Source organism: Phaenicophaeus curvirostris, chromosome 3, assembly GCF_032191515.1.
Source record: "Phaenicophaeus curvirostris isolate KB17595 chromosome 3, BPBGC_Pcur_1.0, whole genome shotgun sequence".
In the NCBI taxonomy this organism is placed as follows: domain Eukaryota; kingdom Metazoa; phylum Chordata; class Aves; order Cuculiformes; family Cuculidae; genus Phaenicophaeus; species Phaenicophaeus curvirostris.
In genome coordinates this window covers 77,527,455-77,546,903 of record NC_091394.1, presented here as the reverse complement: position 1 = coordinate 77,546,903, position 19,449 = coordinate 77,527,455, and the positions used below count along the sequence as shown (strand labels likewise).

At 45.4% G+C, this 19,449-nt stretch overlaps 1 protein-coding gene across 1 annotated transcript in view; it reads left to right on the top strand.

Moving 5' to 3' along the window:
- Window positions 1-529: 529 nt before the first annotated feature.
- The window catches only part of NCALD (neurocalcin delta), a 53,112-nt gene continuing 34,192 nt past the window's right edge, over window positions 530-19,449 (top strand). The window contains exon 1 of the mRNA XM_069854436.1: window positions 530-694. The gene's annotated coding sequence lies outside the window, so the exon portion shown is untranslated. The remainder of the gene's footprint in view (window positions 695-19,449) is intronic.

The window sequence follows — 19,449 nt, the reverse complement described above, 5'->3', positions numbered from 1 at the left end:
GCCTCGCCCCGAAGCAGCAGAGATGCTGGTGACCAAATGTGCATCTCTGTCAGCTGCAAGTCATTTTGAAAGACACTAATTTTAGGTAGCCAGTGCAGCACCCGGCTGCACATTGTCGAGGAGACCCTGCCTGTCGCAGGGGGATTGGAACAAGACAATCTTTCAGGTCCCTTCCAACTCAAACTATTCTATTATTCTATAATTCTACACAGGTAGAGCAGCACTTTTGCACCTTTGCTTGGGCAAACCAGGCATATAAGGGGTTTTGTTTCTTCTGGAGGCTGGGGATGCAGGAGGAAAAGGAAGAGGGAGGCACGTTTTCTTATGGGGACAGGGTTAAGAGAGCATCAGCAACGGGACCAACCCCCCTGGCGAGCCCTTGGTGTTTGGGTTGTCCGGCCGCCCGTGATGGTTCCAATGTGCGCGCAGTATGACAGATGACCTATTGAAATAATTTCGGAGCAGTGCTGGGGTTGCCAGGACAACCAGTGCTCCCTGGGCTTGCGCCTGGCCATGTGACAGCCGCCTTGACGTCAGCTGGAGGCAGAGCCTGCGGTTTCGGCCGCGCAGCCAAAGCCTTGTGAGAACCCAGTGGATGCTGGATTTATCCCTGCCACCACCGCCGCTGCCGCTGCTGTTTCTCAGGCGCTGCCAGAGCATGGACTATTAAAAACTTACATTTCTGCAGTGTGAGGTAACCATTCGCTTTATGTTCTCGTCAGGTATTTTTTTTTGTCCTTTAAAAAAAAAATAAGGTAGAAAGCAGCTTATTGTGACTGAATTTTTTTTCATGTGTTTGTTTTGGCTGGAAGTTTGTCTTGATGAACAAGCCCGGCACTATCAGATAAATGCAAAGCAGCTTCCAGTTACTAATTCTGTGTGCAGACTGCAAATTGGAGTTAAATTTAGATTAATGATCCATGAAAGGAGAATAAAATTATTTTGTTCTCATTCGACACTTTAGGAATATAAATGAACATGAGTAATCCTAGGCTAATGTGTTCGGGAGTTAAAAGAAATTATGTTTAGTTATTGTGTTGATTTGAGCATCTCTACAGCTTTATACTTCTGTTGGAACTTGTAGTTTTTTAATGCTGCCTGATTCAGGCAGGTTTGTTCCCAATGTGTTCAATGAAGGGGAAGCCAGCAGCCAATGCATCCAAGACCCGCTGGAAATCCGGCTCCCAAAGTTCGAGTCTTTAAATCATCTTTGTTCGCACTGAGTCCCCACAACCCGCAAGCTCCCCAGGGTTTCTGTCCCTCTCTGGGGGCATGCAGCACTCTTGACTGTGTAGTGTTTACAGAGAAAAGGATCAAGAGCTTCCTGAAAAAATATCTGAAATATGCCAAGAGAGTAGCAATGCTGTAACACAGGCTTTTACCCTTTTTCTCACATGCAGAGCTGAGGTCGTGGTGCTTTTTTTTTCCTGTTATGGGTAGACAGCAGTCAGAATTGCTAAAAAAAAAGAACTGCAACATGAACAGCACAATAGTAATTGAAAAAAAATGAAATGCTGTTTGTGTCTTTTTATTAAAAAAAGAAGGAGTTTGGGTCTGTTTCTGTATCACACTTACTCTGAGGGGGCTGTTAGGGGGAAGGAGATCCCAGGGCTGCTGAAGTTCAGTGCTACAGACTGAGTTTGTTTGTGTGGGAACATATAGAGTCATTTGAAGAACAGATTACAGCTGAAGCATCGCTTGTGTTATTTCCTGGAAATGTATGCTAGATCATTCTTATCTTCTCTAATTATATATTCCTGTTCCCTTCCTCCCAAAGTTCAAAGGGTTTACTGATAGCGGTAATGATTTTCTAAAGCAGCTACTGCTCTGAAACAATCACAGAGCTACAAAACAATTTAAAACACAGAGCAATAAAAGATAAAAAAAATTCTATAAAAATTATTCTGATGCTACTGAGTGCAGCAGAAGTAATTGTTTCAGAAAGGAAGCCAAGAGAGATCAAACTGAAAGCACTTCTGTAAGGAAAGTTATGGTTTAATGCTCTGGATTTCACTGCCTTTGGTGTACTTTACAGAGCAACAAGGATAAATGCATCTGAAACCTCTAAACCATTTCACTTGGCATTATCTCATCTGTTCTTTCAATTTAACTTTTGTGCCTAAAATATCAGTGTCTTGGGGATTGAAACATTTTACATTTTCTTCATTAAATTCTTCACCTGATGCCAGTATATCAGTGAATGAGGAATCTTGACTCGCTCCTTGTAGGTGAGTTTAATCATTGTTCACAGGAGTCTTGCAGCTTCAGTGTGGAGGTGCTCGACCTTTCTACAGGGCATGAGGCTCCCAGCACCTGCGCCCAGGCAAGCCAGTTGGGCTGTGCTGGATGTAGCTGCTCCTCAGCTGGTGGGGGAAGCCGTGTTTCAGCTGATGGCAATCCGTGCCCCCCCCACCTGCATGTGAGTCCTCCTGGAGTCTTGGTAGTAGGGCAGGAGGGGACAGTAGAGGAATGTGGCCAATGCAACAGAGGTCTGCTCATTCACCAGCTCAGACCAGTGGAGCAAGTCTGGAGTAAGGGGATAGATTTGAGTTGAGCAGTGCCTGCCATTCAAGAAAAGACATTTACCTTCAATATCTGGGGGATTTGGCTCCACATATATCTGTAGTTGCCTGCAACGTTTGACTTAAATCATAAGTGTGGCAGTGATGCTCATTGAGGGCTGGGGCTTCACCTCATTCGTTTAGGTTTGAGTACAGCATCCTGTAGCATTTGATCTCTTGAAAATGCCTGCAAGGTGGAAACTAATTGATACAGCTTTTGCTCAAGAGCTATTAATTAGAAATATTTTAAAAATAGGTTACTCATCTCTAGCTGGAATAGTCATATCTTGCTTTAGTGATATTGCACAAGTCTTCAAAAGGCACTAGCTTGACCTGAGAGAAGATGATGATAAACTGTTTTATATTTTACCAGAAGTACCCTGGCTATGTTGTGGCAGGAGGTCTGAGAGGCAGCGTTACTGGGGAAGCTGATGAGTGCCACTGAGGTTGCACAGGGATGTGTCCTGCTTGGCAGAGTGACTAGCTCTGTCCTCTCTCATTGATTCTGGGGTGGGGGTGGGAGGGAGCTTTGGGCATCCCATCAACATGGGCCCCTTTGAACTTCAGAGGTGAGAATGGCCAAGATGTGGTCAGGCAGGCAGCTTGTAAGTGGTGTGAGAGTCTGCAGCTGGAGGAAAAGGCACAGATCCTTCCTCAGGGGAAGGCCAAATGATGATGTGTGAGAGTTATCCCAGTGCTCCATGTCTCTGCTTGGTGATACCATGCTCTTATTTTTGCTGGTCAACTCTATAGCAAACCCTTTTCACAAACACTTTGATTTTACCTTGGAAACGTATGAAGCTGCCAGGCAATGTAATGCCAAGCAACCCTCTGTCTCTGCCCTGATGCGTTTTCACCCACCATGAAAAAACAAACAGCCTGTAGCTGGGGGGGGGGGGAGTAGATGCAACCCATCCCTCATCTTCCACCCAATGCCACAACTGCTACACTGCAAGCTTACTTGGATTTGAAATCCTCTGACATAAAGAGAAAATGAGATGCACATGGGCTTGGTGACACTCCACTTTCTTCTGAGGAGGCCAGGTTGTCCCTTATACCTCCTAGCAGCCTTCATGTCATCTGCATGTCATCTCCTTGCACGCACAGAAAAGGAGAAGGAGACAATCTCTTCTGACAGTGTTGTTGTCCACAGAGATGGGGGAGCACAGCAACAACTCCTGAGGATTTGGAGCACTTCACCTTAGGAGAGATCTTGGCTAAAAACAGACTGAGGTCTCCTGAAGTCACTTCTCACACAGCTGGGTGCAGCTAGGGAAATTAAAAAAACAGACATGAGCAGCTGAGGCTTCTAGCCTAAGTAATAACATGCTCAAGCCTTTAGTGTGTTCTGCCTTGGTCTGGTTGAATTGATGGGCAATGACAATCTAAATCTAGTCTAGAAACATAATAAAGCCTAAAAAAAAAAGCTAGCAACACAGAGCACTGACTCCTTGCATTTTTGTCAAAATAAAATTGAGATTTCTGCTGTCTTTTTAAAGTTCCTAGCCACTACTCAAGTCAATACTTTGGGGGTAGAATAAAACCCCCGGTGTGGGATGTGTGGAGGGAATCATTACAGTGGGAACTGATGTAGTAGTAGTGAGTTTCAGGCTCTCAAATTACGTATTGCAGAAGTTGCTTTCCTCCCTGCTAAAAATCATTATGTTGTGCTAGCTTAATGTCCTGCATCAACATCAACAACAACTGGTTCAAACGATAACTGAGCTGCACTAGAGATTTGGCATTTAAATCAACAGTTGCTTTTCCAATTAAACCCAGATGCCATGCATATGGTACTATAACTGCAACACAGCAGTTCACCTGATTGTTGATTCCAAGGTAAAGTAACAAAAATCCTAACTCTGAAATGGTTTTGGTAGTTATATTTTAGAAATAATCTTCCATGGTGAGCCAGAATCTATGCAGACTGTTATGGTCAGATAACAGTTAAAAAAAAGACTATGTTTTGGCTGTACTTTTTGCTGCAGTTAAATTTATCTTCTTAAATAGTGGGGAGCATGAATTGAGGTTTGAGAAACAGTAATTTTGTAATTATTTTACATGGATCAAATTATTCTGTCATCAAATTTGCATTTCAGACAGCATTACAGTATGAAAATATAATTAGAAATGGTAATTCAGGAATTGCTGAATGTGATATTTCCCAGAGGGAGCACTGTAAAGAAGCTGCCCTCACTACAACTTTAGCAAATGTTGAAATTCTATAGGTGGAAAATGTGAGGGCTGAGTTGTAAAGTTCCGCTTCTTTCTGTGGTCTCATTGCGCTGTCAACTTTCTGCCAAACTTCATTTTTTTTGTGAGATTCATTTCCACAGAAACATCTAATCATTGAGAGCTGAAGTGCTCAGATCCTGTTCTGCTGAATTTCAGTCTGCCTGTTTTGATAGTTGTTGAATTGTTTTCAGCCACAAAATGACACTGAGGTAATGTAAGGATCTGATTTACACACAGAAAAGCCAAGAAGCTTGTAGTTTGGGCTGAAAATCTGGTTTCAAATCTCCCGGTGTCCAGAGTTCCCAGTAATGCCTCCTCTCACGGGAGAGTTGAGAATGGGTCTTGGTTTATCTCTTTCTCTTCCTTTGTAATTCAGGACTTTTTTTCTGTATGTGTTCCCAGTGCTATGCAAAGTTTTAGCCAATGATGACATCTCACTGATGTCAATCCTCATAGTTTTTTATTATTCCTATCACAATCTTTGGTTTGTCATGGACGTATTTGCTGGAAATAAGCATATCCTCTCTTTTTAATTGGACTTGTATTGATAAATCCCTCCCAATTTTGTCTGAAACAGTCCTCTGGACAGTGTCATCCAAGGCCAATTCTTCTTACAACCTTGCTGGGACATTGAACAAGCCCATATGTGGAGCGGAGCTCATGATGTGTAAAGAAAAGCTGGCATTGGGAGGAGGCAAAAACTGAATGCAGGGGATATTTGATGCTTTCATGTCCCCCTACACTTCTTGCAGTCCTGCTGAGAGACAGTCTCAGTGCTCTTCCAGAAAAAATGCCAAGGCAGGGCAGAAAAAGGAGAAGTGTGGACCTGTGGACCCAGGACTTCACAGATAAATGGGTTGTCTGGTGACATGATTCCTAGAGGCTCTGTGACACTGTCACCCCCAGCGTGCTCTGAGGAACAAACCCCTTTTCCCTACACTCAGCCTGGATGCAGGGGAGGACATCTGCTCCATCACCTGCACTATGGGTGATGCATGTCCTGCCACCTGGGTCTGGTATTTGCAATGTGAGCAAAGGGCAGGACCTACAGGGCTTTACTGCAGATGACCTGAGAAGGGATATTTTTCATGGAAAGGGTCATTGGGCACTGGAACAGGCTGCCCAGGGAGTGGTTGAGTCACCTTCCCTGGAGATGTTTAAGGCACGGGTGGACGAGGTGCTGAGGGGCATGGTTTAGTGTTTGATAGGGATGGTTGGACTCGATGATCCAGTGGGTCTTTTCCAACCTGGTGATTCTATGATTCTATGATTTATTAGGGAGGGTGCAGTGAGCCAGACTGACTCTTTATGAATAAATGGCCTCACTTGGGGACCTCTGTGCAAGTGCTGATTGGCAGGAGGGGCATGAGCATCTCCTGGGCATTACAGCAGTATTTTGCACATTTACTTAGGAATAACAGAAGGGCAGGAGACAACATTTCAGCCGTCCTTGTCTGTTCACAGAAGCAGGTGCACACCGGGGCTGAAAGCCTTTGAGACAGGTTTATACCTGCCACATTTATCACAAAGCCTCTTAGCAGTTTGCTGAATTTCACCATCAAGGGAACAGGGGCTTGGAGTTGGGCCAGAGCCAGGCTGGCCTGCTACAGGGGCATGATGTATCACAGGGCAAGTGGTGCCAGGCGGGGAAAGGAGAATCCTGGACAGGACTAAGTGACCAGGTGATAGTGGGATGAGGCCGGGGTAGACTTGATGCTTCGTGGCTGTTCTGCAGTCATCACTGCATTTGCCTCAGTGAGGACTGCTGGTAGCATTGCACAGTGTCACAGGTTGTCTGCAGGACAGGCCAGACAAACCTCATGTGAAACAGAGCTGCTTGAGGGAGTCAGGAAAGCAAAACGATGATGCTTGGTCATTTTGCTGCTGTCTGATATAACGGTGGCTAAAAGGGCTGCTCTTTCTGCTGGACACTGAGTTCAAGACAGGGCTGGGAAAACACTGCACAGTCAACCCTTGCACAGTACATGCTACTGAAGAACAAAGATTTTGGCTTTAAAATCTTTGTGCTTCTTCTTGTATTATGGAACAGATCAGGCTCTGGAGAGACCCAAGATTACCTGTACAGAGATTTTATTAGACAAGAAGATCAGGTAGTTTACAGGCTTCTGCTCCAGAGAAGGTAAGTTACAATGGAAGAAAGTCAAAGTTAGCTTCTTTCCTAGCCAAATTCCCTCTTTCCTAAAGCAGGCAGTTTCCCTGATTATGCTTCACATGGCCTTTCTGTGTCTCCTCCAGGACTGCATAAACACAATGGATCCAGCTCATTTAATGCTCAAAGAGACTTCAGCTACGAAGCAGTTCAGCCCTGAGAATCTTTAACTCTAGAGAAAATATTCTGCTCATGTTGTGTGCATGTTCCTAATGGCAAATCCAAGATGCCAGGGGGAAGCGAGCACAAAGCCGTTGATTATTTCCACAACTGCTATATGCTTCCTATCACAACAGTATTCTTTTGTGCAGAATGGCAGCATGATTGCAGAGTCCTCTTTAACTTTACCATTTTAGCAAGGCTAGGTCCAATTAGAGCAATTATATCTCAGCAGAAACACTGTCTGTTGTCCTCTGGACCTGTCTGTCAAGTGTCCTATTCATAGCTCATTATCTTGTGTGAGGTTTTCCATACAAAGTCGTTCTGACCTAACAAAAGCAGTCTCGTCTGAAGGGTAGTCTGTGTTTTTGCACACTTATTTCACAGGCTGTTGTGAACAAGAAGAACGCAAAATTGAGGCTGGCCAGGGATTTGTCTGTCAGTCTACCCATGATCTCCTCTTGCTTGAACATCATTGCTGCTTTGACACAGCCCCCAGATTTCATTTCCAATTATTTCAATTTGCCCTTCACTTTCAATTACTGTACTGCTAAAATTTAAGAACTTTATCAGCACTTGCAGTTTTTGCTTGCCGCATTGGAGGGTTTCTGTAATAAAAATCCCCAACGTGAGTTGCAAGGCATGTAATGTTTGATGGCACCTGATTTTAAATCACTTACAGCTCTGAGGTCTGTGTGGAACTATTCAGTCATGGAGTTATTAAAGAGCCATCTTCTTGAAGAAGGTAGTGGGCACTTCTGCAGAGAAACTGTCTATATTTTGCTTTACCTCTTGTCAGAGCCTTGTGGAGGAGCTGAGTGGCTCCTGCAAGGAAGTCTCACTTGTTCCCTCTAAGGTAAAAGCTGAGAAGTAGAGGTCAACAAAAGGCAGAAGTGATGGGATTTGGAAAGGTCGGGGCAGTGAAAAAAGGAACTCTTTCTCAACAAAAAGTAGACTTTTTTTTCTCATACTTGTTCTGGCAGGGAAAATTCATCAAGAAGTGTTTGGAATCCTTTTCCTGAAATGAAATGAACTGTTTTCTGACAATTCAGAAATGAGATTGCCTGTGAGAGATCTACCCTCGTTCTCTGCTGCTGACTCCATGGCATCCGAGTCCCAGCCAACACACAGAGCAGCATTTGGGCAGAGCAGTGTCACTTAGGAACTGAAAATATGAGCTCAGACCTTACTCATTCTTCCTCCAACATCATCACGGCAGCAATTCCACCACATTTATTTCCTATTTTGCCTCCTTTCTGCTAGGTTTTAGCCCACGTGGGAAGGCGGCTGATCCCTTTTGTCAGGAGGACATGCAGAGCTGCCGGCGGCAGTGGCCCAGATGTCACTCATGCCTTCCCTTGGCGCAGGATGCCACAGGCAGGAGAGCCGTGCCAGTGCTTACCAGGGCTGCAAAGGGACCTTGAAGACCTGGTCACACTAGTGGCAAGGATAAATGAGAGATGATGAAACACCAGTCTAACACAGTCCACACGAACTCTGTGGGGGTCTTGGTAAATTTGTGAAGATAAGTCTACAATAGTAAATGTTTACCTCGCCTTGGCAGATTTAGTTTTGTTTCTTGCAGCAGTGTTAGCCTTTTCCCTGTGAACCATTAGCAGCAAAGTGTTGTGCAGGGTCAGATCCCCACTCACCATGTCCACACATGCTTGCGATGTATAGAAAAATACAATTGATTCAGATGACAAAAGGTGATAGAAGTACTAGTAGAGTGACTGCTTGCTGATTTCTGCTCCTTTTATTAGACACTATGACCCTTGCAGAAATCCCCACCTCATTTAATTGTGTCTGATTAAAAATCAAAAAGTATTTTGCTGTTAGCTCACCTGTGTCAGTAGTTCACTGTGGTGTCGCTCCCATTCAGGAAGTCCACAGAAAACAACTTTCCTGTGTGTGGCTCCCACTGTGCTTGCAGACAGCATTCTGGAGAGGGCATTGGACAGACAGCTGGATGTGAAGGAGTTAAAACAAGCCACAGTTACCAATCTGAGCCTTTTTTGAAAATAGCATCTTTTCTTTTGTTTGCTGAATTTTCCAGTGGTGTTCCCATTATTCATTTCTTTCCCAAAATAACATTTTTAAGCAGAGGAATGGCTTGAGTGGGGAAAGGAGAGGATCTGTCACCAAGCAGGGCAGCTGCACACTCTCCTTTGTCTGCACCGAGGGCAATCTGAGCTGCCCTTGGATATTAATGGCAGCTACCAGGCATGTAGCAATTCCCAGTATTTCAGGCAATTTTGCCTCCTCGGCAGCAAGCCTGGCAGTTCCTTTCTGACAGCCCTCAGCAGTGTTTCTCAGGGGAAAGCTTTGATTTTGCATAGTTTGCAGTTGCCCTCGCAGAGAAACCTTTTTTAAACTTCTTTAAAAGGGGAAGCCTGACCACATCTGAGTGGCTTCCAGCTACTATAGGGACATGCTCTTGGCCAGTGAGGTGAAAAGGTGCCCTGGCAAGCAAAGTGCTCCTGCTATCCAGTGTCTTTGTAGCCCAACTGGACCAGAGGCTTCTCTTGCTTGTAGATGCTGCCTTGAAGGAGGAGGGAAAGCTTTTGGGGAAATAAGCCTGAGGGAGCTGGCCCTAGGACCACTGTTGCAGGCAGATCCCAATCAGCAGTGATGCAATCCAGGCTTTGGAATGCCTTGGGTGTTCCTTCCTTGAAAGCTGACCTGGAAAGAAGCTGCTCTGGAGGGGCTCCCAGGCAGCACCCACCGAGGCTGGCCAGGGACATCCCTGTCTTGTCCCTGACAGTCAGGCATGCAGCCAAGTACCATGAGCTCCAGAAATGGGTGCTGGCAGCCTTCCCCTGGGAGTGTGGGGCAGGGGAATGGTGGAAAAGAAGCCCTGAGAAGGATTAAAAATTAAATGCTCACTGCAGCAGCTTGCTGTCACCATGTCCCAGCAGTTCATCTTCGCTCTGGCTGGCTGGCTGCCCAAGCACTGAGTAGGAGCAGAGGAACATCCCATCCTTGGTGCCCTTACTGGAGACAAGCCAGCACTCCTGTGGCCCTGCTCCTGTGGATGGAGAGGAGCAGTTCCCCACTCCATGCAGGGGCTTCGGCACACAAGAACCCCCAGATCTGCTCCAGAGGCAGCAGCACCTGCCTCTCCGTAGAAATCCCTAGAGACACAGTGAAAGGCACCGAGCGAGGAGGTGACCAGATCTAGATGAGTCACCTGCTACTTGGGCAGATGCTGCTGCCAAACACAGGGTGCTGGGCAGGTGGGGGGTCTGGACCAGCTGCACCACAGCCCTGTCTCTGGTTTGGGGTCTGAAAAACCCGAGTCATGGGTTGTTATCCTTAGCGTGGGCAGAGGCTGAGCCCACTGCAACTGGCATTTGAGGTGCAAGGGCCAAGCCTATCAAGGTTGGGGGCATAAGGGTGAGCCCCACAGAGGCTGGCATTCACAGGTGGCACATGAGTGAAGAGCAGTGTCAGCTGTGGTGGAGAGCAGGGCCCACATACACACAGTGTGGGATCAAGGCTTTGGGCTCTGTGTCACTGTGGGCAGAAGGCTGGGTGCCCTGACTCTAGCGCACGTGTATCTCCAGAAAGCACCAGCGCCAGGCAAGCTCTGTCCCTCAGCAACTTCCTCTCCAGCCAGGGCTGCTACCGCCCACCTCACCATTCCCACCTCTCCTGGCCATTCCCGATGGGTGTTCTCCCCTGTGCTCACCAGTGGTGAATCTGATCCTCCTTGGCATGCCAGTCTGGCTGCTTGGTCTGCAAGTGCCCTGAAACCCCTTCAGGGCTCCAGCAAACTCATCACAGAGCCCAGGGCTGCTTGCAGAGCATGTCCTGAGTGATTTGGATCCTGGGTCTAGTTCATAATTCCCTCTTAATATCCCTTTCCCAGTAGGTAAGATCTTGCTTCTCTCAACCCTTGATATTTCTTATCAACATTCTTATAAACATTCAAGTAGGTGACAACTTACTCAGTTTCCTGAGGTAACGACTGTGTCTGTGCTATGGCCACTGGCTGTGTTTGTACTGCATTAAATAGGCACCATCCTCAGAGGAGGATTAGTGATCAAAATCACTCTCTCTCCGGAGTGGTCCCTATAGTAGTTTTGTTCCCAGCCAATTTATGTCCACCCAGTTTGTGCCCACGTCCAGGCTGGGCCTTAGCCTTTGCTGCTGGGCCTGTCACATGGGGCAGGTGGCACACAGTCATTCTTCAGGAAGGTGCAAAAGTTCAATAGCATGGAGGAGGGAATTTCTGTGCCAGTTGGTCCTTGTAGTGGAAAATGCACTCAGATGCATTTGCTTCATAGTCACAGATGATGTGGTTAATGTCCACAATAGACACAAAGCTCTAGCTGTGGAGGAGTGACCAGAGCACAATGTGGGTGATGATTCATCTACATCAGAGGAAGAGCCAAGACCAGAATGACATACCTCGATATTGTTACAACGGCCACAAGGAAGGAAAAATGAGTGATAGATGCAGGAGACTCCCGGCTGAGGGGAATAGATGGTCCAATATGTCAAGCAGACCCTACTCATGGGGAAGTCTGCACCCTCCCAGGAGCCTGGGTTAGGGATATCGCTAGGAAACTCCCCAGTCTAGTACAGCCCTTAGATTGCTACCTGTTACTGCTGTTCCATGTTGGAGGTGACGAAGCTGCAGTGCAAGGCTGGTCAAAAGAGATTTCAGGGCCTTGGGGTAGCTAGTGAGGGAATCTGGGGCCCAGGTAATTTTTTCCTTTCTCCTTCTAGTTGCAGGCAGTGACATTGGAAGGCACAGACAGACCCAGTCTACTAATACATGACTCTGTGGCTGATGTCACCGTAATAACCTTGGGGGTTTTACAATAGGATGACCTACACAGCCACAGGTTTATAGGTATTAGATGGGAGCCACTGTTCTCAAAGGGGAACGAGGGTCTTTGCTCAGGAGCTTGCAGGGTTCGTTGATAGGTCTTTAAACCTATCAGTACTGGACCTGATGGTCACCAATGCAAATGAGTTCATTAGTGACATCAAGATAGGAGGCTGCCTGGGCTTCAGTGATCATGTACTGGTGGAGTTCAAGGTCCTGAGGGATATAGGACAGGTAAGGAGTATAGCCAAGACCCTAAATTTTAGGAAAGTGAAATTCCAGCTCTTCAAGGAGTTAGTCAGTAAGGCCCCTTGGGAAATGGTCCTCAGGACGAGGCAGCAGAACAGAGCTGGCAAATGTTTAAGGATGCTTTCCATAGAGCACAGGAGCAGGATGCAGGAAATTGGGCAGGGAAGGGAAGAGACCTGCTGGTCAAACAGAAGAGCAAGAGGGAACTGCACAGGCAGTGCAAAGAAGGACAAGGAACCTGAGAAGAGTATAGGGACGCTACCCTGTTGTGTAGGGGTGGGGTCAGGAAGGCCAAAGCGCAGCTGGAGCAGAACTTGACAAGGGAAGACTAACAAGGGCTTCTACAGGTATGTCAACCAGAAAAGGAAGGTTAAAGAAAGTGTAACCCCACTGATGAATTAAATTGGTGACCTTGTATCAACAGGCAAGGAGACGGCTGAGGTACTCAACAACTTTTTTGCCTCAGTCTTCACTGACAAACTGCTCACCTCACCCCTTCTGGGTCAATGGACAACAAGAAGGGGGCCAGGGGTGGTAAAGCCCCACACGCTGTAGGGAAGGATCAGGTTCGTGACCACCTGGTGAACTTGAACATACATAAGTTTATGGGACCTGACAAGATGCATCTCAGAGTCCTGAGAGAATTAGCTGATGTGGTTGCCAGTCCTCTCTCTATGATATTTGAAAAGTCATGGCAGTCAGGGGAAGTCCCTGGTGACTGGAAGAAGGGCAACATTGTCCCCATTTTTAAAAAGGGTAAAAAAGATGACCCTGGGAACTACCAACCTGTCAGCCTCACCTCAGTGCCTGGGAAGATCATGGAACAGATCCTCCTAGAAGCTATGCTAAAACACATGGACATCAGGGAGGTGATGCAAAGCAGCCAGCATGGATTCACCAAGGGCAATTCCTGCCAGTGGCTTTCTCTAATGGGGTAACCACCACAATGGACATGGGAAAAACAATGGATGTGATCTGGATTTCTGTAAGGTCTTTGACGCAGTCCCTCCCAACATTCTTCTCTCTGAGTTGCAAAGATATGGATTTGATGGGTGGACTGTTCAGTGGATAAGAAATGCTTTGGATGGTTGCATTCAGAGAGTAGTGGTCAAAAGCTTGATGTCCAGATGGAGAACTGTGACAAGTGGTGTCCCTCAGGACCCATACTGGGACCCATACTGTTTAATATCTTCATCAGTCACATGGACCGTGAGATCAAGTGCACCCTCAGCAGGTTTGTAAATGACACCAAGCTGAGTGGTGCAGTTCTCACACCAGAAGGATGGGATGTCATCCCAGAGAGACCTGGACAGGCTGGAGAAGTGGGCCTGTGTGAACCTCATGAGGTTCAACAAGTCCAAGTGCCAGGTCCTACACCTGGGTCGGGGCAATCCCCAATTTCAATACAGGGTGGGGGACGATGTGATTGAGAGCAGCCCTGTAGAGAAGGACTTGAGGGTGCTGATTGATGAGAAGCCCCACATGAGCAGGCAATGTGCACTCGCAGCCCACAAGGCCAATCATATCCTGGACTGCATCAAAAGAAGCGTGTCCAGCAGGCCGAGGGAGGTGATTCTGCCCTTCTATTCCTCTCTTGTGAGATCTCATCTGGAGTACTGTGGCTAGGTCTAGAATTTCCAACATAAGAAGAGTATCGAACTGTTGAAATGGGTCCAGGGGAGGGCCGTGAAGATGATCAGAGGGCTGGAGCACCTTCCATATGAGGACAGGCTGAGAGAGTCAGGGTTGTTCAGCCTGGAGAAGAGGAGGCTCTGAGGTGACCTTACAGTGCCCTTCAAGTACTTAAAGGAGGCCCACAAGAAATCTATGGAGGGACTTGACTAAAGCAAAGGAAGTGAGGAGGATGGCTAGAGGGAAGGGTAAAGAAAAACCTTTAGTCTATAGAGAAACAGCCATCTGTCTAGAGGGACTCTATTATGATTCTATACAGAGGCTTCTTTCCCCTGTGTGTGGTTTCAATGTTGATTTAATATTATTCCTCAGTACACACACTTCCTACTGCCTGGTTCAGTTTGATAGCTTTTATAGTTTGAGGTTTCCGCATCTTTAAAATAAATGGATTGTAAAGATGAATATCCAGGGCTACACCTCTTCTGCTCTGCTATTTCTCCAGAATGAGTAAATTGTTATCCAGTTGTGAGATTATTATTATATTACTAACCCTCTCAATGAGAGAACAACACGATCCACTTTTCTAATGCTGTATTTTGCGTAAAATCTGTTTTCTAAATCCTCCCTTGCCTGAAGCGAGCACTGTGCGCTGCTCAATGCCACCACAGCTTCCTGGCCACCCCAGCTCCACATGCAGCACAACCTCTGCCATTCAGTGCTGCCAAGTGTTCCATATTTTGCTCTGCAAGAGAGAAGTGATGTCCAGATGCTCTCATCATAGAACTTCAGTGTTGAAAGAGGTAAAAAGCAAAGGAGACTTCTGAGTGAAGTTTTCTCCCGGTGCTTATGTGTTTGTTGAATTCAACCTTTATATTTTTGGCCTTGGAGGATAATGTCAGTGAGGTTTGAGAGAGCCAGGTGAGCATTTACCTGTATCTTGCCAGCAGCTTTTCAAGCACATTTGATTGTGTTTATTACTCCTTTATTAGACATGGACTGCTTTCCACTTTCCCTGGATTTCCCAGTCCAATCAGGCTTCCCATGCCTCTGCTTTGGGGCAGCAGCCTCCTCCTGTCCCTGGGGACATAGTCAGCCATGTGGCCAGTGGGACGCAACTAAACTTCACTCTTGCTGCATGCTGGAAATGCAGCTCATTTACCAGATGCTGAGCAGAGGTAGGCTGTGTCACTTGATAGCAGGCAAAATCTGTCACACTGGGATTCTTCACGCTGGAGTCCTCACTTAAATGTCTCCACAGACTCACTTGTAACCCCAGGCAAATCATTTAATGTCAGTGGCTGACCCAGTCAAATGAACGTGACCACGACTATGATGTCTTGGCAGGGTCTTTGATGGAAGCCATTGCATGGTAAGCTTTGATATTATTTGCAGCTTTACATCAAAGCCCTGCAGTCACCAGGATATTGCCTGGGCTGTTCTGCACTGTGGGGTTTGGTGAAACAGGATCCCAGGTTTTAGCAAAGCAGGACATGGGCATGACTGCATGGAAGTGCAAAGCTTTTCCCTTTCACTTGCCAACAGAAGTTGCTGTGTTCATATTGCTCCAAATTATACAGGGGATCCAGGAATACTAGCATTAAGGCATTTTTTTGGAGTCATTGAATGTGTTTTAATCCTTTTTAGCCTTGAGCAGTTGTATTCCAGTGAATTCACAGAAGTATAGGCATAATTGACGATCTGGCCTGCGCAGCCTGAAGTGCATTTATAGCTACACAACTGCTCTCACTAGTTAACAAGAAGATGCCTTTCTAAAGGAAAGTTCAACAAGAAGAAAAATTTCTTTCACAGAACTGAACATAAGTTTTTCTTCCAAGCATCATCAGATAAAAGCAAAAACTTTCTTAAATTTCTTGTCCCACTAAGCATCTGGCTCTAATGTACAATGCCCTGACTTTGTTCATTTTTAACCAAAATATGCTCCTGTTTTAAAATACAGTTGTTTCATCTGGTAATAAAAGCCTATTCAACCATTTGCATGTTTCATCAGTGTTAGCATTCATCGTTCTGTACCATATTATGTGTTTTGCTTCAGTCTTTCCACTGAAGACTCAGTGTTGTCTATATGCTGCTGCTTAGTGGGACATTACTCCCTATTCCTTACTACCTGAAGTTATTTATCTAATTCTACTTAGGGGACATTTTGATCAAGATTTCGCAGAGAGATAAATCTGTCCATGCAGACAATGCAGTGACAGGCTTTTCTCCCAGTCATTTCCGAAATCCCCCACCCCACCAGCTGCAAAGACTTTTGATAGCTGCCTCTCAGGCATCTGGTACCAATGGAAGAGGAAACATTGTGCAACATTCTCATTAGATCAGGCATTGGTCTTGAGAATTGCTGGGTAATTGGATGTTTTCTCCTGTCTATTTAACCACATTATTCCTGAAACTGCTTTTCCTCTAATCGATAAGACTCCATAAAATTGTTTAAACGTATTAAGAAAAATGTGATTTACTCCAGGAATCTTTATTGCTTTTCATTATAAGCCACTGAATCTAATATACAAAGAATGTAATTTTAATTATAAGTGGACAAAAGGAAGATCTACGTATCATTCCCACTAAGAAACTATCAGCAATACACACTTTCTCCACTTCATGCAGTTACGTAAATTAATCAGGTTTGGTGTTTGTAATGGGAGCAGTGGCTAACAATACTACCCTCAAGAGAAGTTGAGATCAGATGAATTTACTAGGTATTGTGTAATCTGTTCTCAGCTATTTTTTCCTCTCTGAGGAAACTTATGAGACAGATGACAGACAAAATGTGAGCAGAAAGTTCACATGATGGGTGGTTGATCTCCCTGTTTAATCTCAAACCAGTTTCAGGCTGGGTGCTGCCCCCTGGAAGCTCATCAGATAGCAGAGAATGGTGCTGTTCATTTCCACTTGGAAATGGTGCATGAGTAGATGTTATTTTACAAAGTTTTTGTGTCATTCACAACTATTTTGTACTTCATTGCCATTTCAAATCCTGGGCAGACAAGTTTCAAAGGAAGAAAAGAGAAAATTAAATATAAGTTGGTGTCCTAGGGCAACAGCTCCCCTTCAGCTGTGTTCTTCCCCATTAAGTGGACCCTTAACAGTTTTTATACAGGTGAACTTGACTTTTTGTATACAAGCAAAATAGCAAAATAAAACCTTTCCTATACCCTGCAGAATCCAAAGAGTCTCTGTTACTGCAGCCCTCCTTAGAAATGTCATTTAAAATATTTGAAACATAGAGAAGACATATTGAAGAGTGAATATTGTGTTACTTTGTTATATGAAGTACTTTCCAGCCTTGACTATGAGAGTCATTTTCTGCCTGTGGAGGAAGGGGTGTGCTGAGGTGAGCAAGGGAAAAAGGAGGCCCAGCAGCAGAGCAATACACAAGGTAATGCTGGGAATACAGAATTGGGAGCACAGGGATGCAGGAGTTCAGGGCCTGAGTGATGAAGCAGTACCTGTGCACCATGGCTGCGGGAGCAGTCCCATGTGCTCAGGGCTCTGCTGCATGAAGGTGATAAGCAGAGTGATTCTTCGATGTCTGTCATGGTGTGGCTTGGGGTGGAACATGGGGCAAGGTGCCTCCTCACCATCACATCAGAAGCAGTCCCGAGCGTGTCCTGGAGCAGAAGGGTGGCCGTCAGGACATTTAAGTGCCAACAGCCTGTCTGCTCTGGTAGGATCAGACAGTGCCTGATCATAGTCTCTCCTGTAACAGTCCCTCTGTGAGTCTCTGCCAATCCAGGAGCCTTGAGGACTGACTCCAAGTGGTCCAGGAGTGCAAGACCAGCTGACACGAAAAGCCATACACCTGTTTTAGAAAATCCTTTCCTCCCTCTTCCTGTGCATCAGTTCAGTCAACAATGAAATGTAGATGTCACCCCATAATCTTTGTAAACTGGTCAGAGGTCTTTAGGTGAAAAAACTTTGCGATATTAATAAGTTGTTTTGTTCCCTGTAGGAAATAAGGGGATCATATCAAGGAAGAAAAACTTTATAGAAAGCGTGAATTGCTTCATCAATACTGAACAGAAACTGAGCGCATGATTCACTTTCCAAGAAAACAGAAAACTTGCCATTTCACCAGACAACAATTCTGATAATTCTCATGGCCCCAAGGTTAAGCCCAACCAGCTGTGAATTTTATTGAGTTACTTGTACATCTTAATTTCAATTAAATTTTTGCAATAATTGTATTGTTGCTCCCGTTGCTCTCTGATGCTTGAATTGACAGAGCTGGTCAGCTCTCCAAACCTGTCTGCAGCATCCTGGAACTCACCCATCTGCCTGTATAACCCTCTGCTCAAATTCCTACCACTCCATTACTGTTGGGTGGTGGTGGGAGATTGCCCGCTGCAGATGAAGACAGAAATATTGTGAACAAGTTTACTTAACGTTACTGCCCTTGGCACTCATCTTGATGATCCTTTGTGCCAGAAAGACTCTGTCCACTGTAAAAAATGCACTTAGTTTTTAGGATAATGTTTCTCTTCTAGAGGAAGGCAGGACAGGAGGAGACCTCCTGACTTATCAAGTCTACTGTGGGTATCTATGTCATATAAACCCGTTTCATGGAGTATTCAAACTCCTTTTTCACATAAGCTAGGCCATTTGTCTTGTGATCTTCAGAGAAGGCTATTCCACAGACTTCACTGCTCCAGTGGTTAGAGATTTGCTTCTCATTCCCAGCCAAAATTTATTCATGGCTAGTTTATACCCATTTGTTCTTGTGCCAGCATTGTCCTTCTGTTTAAATAGCTTTTTTCCTTCCCTAGTGTTTACCCCCTCTGATGTATTTATAGACTATAACCATATACCCTCTTGGCCTTTCTTTAGCTAGGCTAAACAGCTGAGTGCCTCTGGTCTCCTCTGAGAGTACAGGTTTTCCATTCCCTTATTTGGTTTAACAGCCCGGCTGTGCAGTCACTCTGGGCCAAAATCCTTTCTCCTGACCATGCTTCTCTAGCCATATGCTGCAGTAGTCCAGGTGAGTCCTTATACACCAAACCTTTGTACAACCAGATGTGTTTTCATCAACAGCATTGGTACTTCCCTGGACTCACCAGATCAATCTCAGCAGGTTTATTAGGAAGCATCATCTGTCTCCTGCAGGTCACATCATATTGGTGTTTTACAGTTATATGTCTTCAGCTTTTTCTCCCACTCCATCATTTCTAGTTAAAAGCATTAATGCTTCTTAGTGATCCCTCAGAAACCATGCTTTGTCATAGGGGATTTCATCCCATTGGACTATTCCACTGCTAAAATCATTCCATTCTTCTTGTGTGGTAGCCTGGCTGTCCAGCTGACAGTGCTTCCCACTTCGGCATCATCAGCAACTGCACTGCTTTGAAATCATGCGTCATGGTCATTAGTGAAAATCTTAAGCAAGATCTATGCCAAGACTCACCTTTGAAGAATCCTTCCCCTTGAAGAATCACTTTCCACCTGAGATTTCCCCTTTCATTTCAACCCATGTATCTTAAAGATAAAAAATATCTCTGACGGTCCAGCACATCATCCTGCCAGGGATCATTTAATTTGATTTTGCTTAAGTGTTTAGAATTAACCTTTCTATACACTTATATCTATCAATT